This window comes from Chrysochloris asiatica, unplaced genomic scaffold (assembly GCF_000296735.1).
Source record: "Chrysochloris asiatica unplaced genomic scaffold, ChrAsi1.0 scaffold00115, whole genome shotgun sequence".
Classification (NCBI taxonomy): domain Eukaryota; kingdom Metazoa; phylum Chordata; class Mammalia; order Afrosoricida; family Chrysochloridae; genus Chrysochloris; species Chrysochloris asiatica.
This window is the reverse complement of record NW_006408633.1, coordinates 3,867,067-3,870,285: the sequence shown is the minus strand read 5'-3', so window position 1 is coordinate 3,870,285 and position 3,219 is coordinate 3,867,067.

Sequence of the window (3,219 nt, the reverse complement as noted above, 5' to 3'; positions counted from 1 at the left end):
CTCCTCAAAGTAGAGTTGACCATGATGAGCTTTCAGACAGACAGACTAGGAAGAAAGAGTGATGAACTACTTCAAACCACTAGTCACTGAAAACTCTGAATAGCAGAGAAATACTGTCAGTTACAGGACCGGAAGGTGGGAAGGCACTCAGAATGCGACTGGGGAAAAAAATGCCTCCTCAAAGTAGAGTTGACCATGATGACGTGAATCGAGTTAAGCTTGGGGGAGAAAAGCGCACAGAACCTTAATTTCCTATGGGCCACAACTTAAAATGAAGAGAAACAGCTGTAAACATCCATTGAAAATCAGAACATGGAATGTACAAAGTATGATTCTGGGAAAATTGGAAGTTGTCAAAAATGAAATGGGACGCATCAACATTGATATCTTAGGCATTAGTGTGCTGAAATGGACTGGTATTGGCTTGCCTTTGTAGCTCCCCCATTTTGGGTAGCCAATGTCCAAGTTGCCCATCCCTGTCTACTCTGTGTATGGAGAGGGTGGGAATGATCCTTGCTGTAATAGTCTGTTCCCTCTTCTGAGCTACCTCATCCATAGGTGTAGGTCAAGTTTATCAAATTGTATCAGATTACTCTTTTTCCTCTTCTCTTCTAGTTGAGCTGTGATCATCCAGTCATTGAAGCCAGGTCAAGTGGGTATTAACTGCAAGTGTGGGTGACCTTGTGCATATGACCTCTCTTCTTATCAGCTGGACGCTTCCCTCTCCACTCTAGTCCCCTGTGTCTATGTCACTGGCTCTGGGCCCAAGAGTCCCCAGGTCTTGTCACACTGCTGGCCAACCAGGTCTCCACCCCGGTTCACAGGAGTCTATTGAATGTTGTAGGGCTTAGCTTGCAACTTCATTGCTGTTTTTCCCTCACTTCCCCTTATCGGTGACGAGCGTGGTCACCAATCGGAGCTTGTATTTCCATTGAGTCTCAGTCTTGGAAGGGGGTTTGCTCTGAGGGGACCCGACCACTTTCCTTGATGTCTCCTGGGCGAGCAACTTGCTTGTTCTTGTAGTAATCAGTTGGTCTGCTGATATTGTTTTGTATTTTTCTTGTTGGTCTTTCTTTCAAGAAGTATCTTCTGTTCTTCTAGCCATTCCAGGCTGGTCTGCCCGTCCTTTCAAGAGGAAATTTCCCACCTCTGAAGATTCTGGATGCTGTTCAGGATTCCCCCTGTAGTCTTATGTAATACAGAGGCTCCACAGGAAGCCTCCTTCACTGGGCACGTTGTAGCCCCATTTTAGGTATTCTAGTTTGTTTCTTGACATGAAGAATCCTTCCATTTTGGTTGGAGTTTTGAGTTACTGAACTCATAGGCAAAAGTTTAGTTTGTCATATTGTAGCACTTTGCACTTGTTCTCAGTATCAAGCAGCTTTATTTTCCTTGGTTTGAGTTCTGGTCAGCTAGCCATCCCAGCTAGGTCACATGGGTACTAGCTGCAAATTTGGCCACTAAAGTCTCCGCCCTAGTCCCCAGGGACTAGGTCAGTGCCCATAGGCTCAAGAGTTCACATACCTTACTGTAATCTTAGGGAAGCAGATTAACAGATGTTTTTTTGGTAGAGTGGTTTAGCATTCAGCAAACTGAAAGGTTGGTGGGTCAAATTGCTCTGCCACCAGGTGCCTCTTTATCTGCATAATAATTTCTAAATATTTTGGTTTTAATATGCTCAAAGATTCTATGGGTCTGGAATTTGGACAGGACATCACAGTAGGAATGGCTTTTCTTTGGTCCATGGTGTCCATGGTTTACCTGGGAATAATTGGGTGCTGACTTGACAGCCAGAGCCTGGGTCATCTGAAGTGTTTACTCTTATCTCCCTTGTAGTGGTTTGGGTTTTCTCACAGTGGAAACAGCCTAAGAGCAATGGGACTTCGTATGTGGCAGCTCAGGCCTCCAGAAATAAGTGTTTCAGTAAACAAAGTGGAAGGTGCATTGTTTTGGACCTAGTTTCTAAAGACATTCAACATCTCTTCAGTTACAGTTCTTAATGATAGAGTCATGAAAAGCCCACCCAGACTCAAGAGGAGAATATATAGGTTCCCATCTCTTGATAATGGAGTCCTGATGTGGTGCTGTAGGATAAGCACTAGACTACTACTAATCACAAGGTTGGTGGTTCAAACCCACTACTGCTCCTTGGAAATCCTATACAGAGTCCCTATGTGTCAGAACTGTCTAGATGGCACTTAACAACATCTCTTGATAACATGCGTGTCAAGATCACATTGAAGAATATGTGGAATACATGAGCTGAAAGTTATTTTCTCACAATTTTGGTGGCTAGAGGTTCAAATCAGATATTTCAGTTTTTTCTAAGAACTTTGCAAGAATAATTTCTCCCTGCTGCTTTCCTAGTTTCTGATGGGTGCTGGTAATCTTCAGTTCTCCTTTGCTGTTTGTTGAGTATTTTCACATCGTGATGTCCCCTATATTTCCTCCTGTCTCTGTGTTTGTTCTCCCATTTTATAAAACACCACTGAGAAGGTATGAGGATTAGGATCTACCTACTCTGTATGGTTTAGTTGATAATATTTTCAGAGAAAGACTCTGTTGCCCCAAACATGAACACATTCACAGTACAGGGATTAGGACTTCAGCATGTCTTTTGATGGACACGGTTCAGTCCATAACACCATGTTTTCAAGGTACAATCTGCCACACCAGTGCACATTAGAAATATTGCTGTAATTGCCTCCCCATCTTTGATATTGCCCAGATTTTGGAGCTGTTTTCTGATTCTACCTCCACACAATCACCTCTGGCTCAGGTCTCTGAGGATTTTTAGTTTGTTACCAATTATTATGTTGTTACTAAGTATCGATGAGTCAGTTCCAACTCAGAGCTACCCGGTGCAGTGTGTCCAGGGAGCTGTTGGTGAGTTTGAACTGCTAACCTTGCAGTCCAGTGCTTATCCTACAGTTATTATGCATGAGAGTTGCATGGACTTTCTGGACAAGCTTGGAAGTTTACCACTCCACACAATGTAAATTGAGCCTTTGTAATAAAACCTGTGTGTAAATCAGGAGAATACCTGTATGATGCAGACATAGACTATTTCATGAATTTAATTGAAATTTTAAGAAAATGTAATAAAAGGATTACTTTTTATTTAAATAGATAACTGCCATTGAAAGTATAAACATGTTATTCCCATGACAACTAATGGTATTTCATTGCATATGAAAATGCATTTTTGTTTTTGCAGAT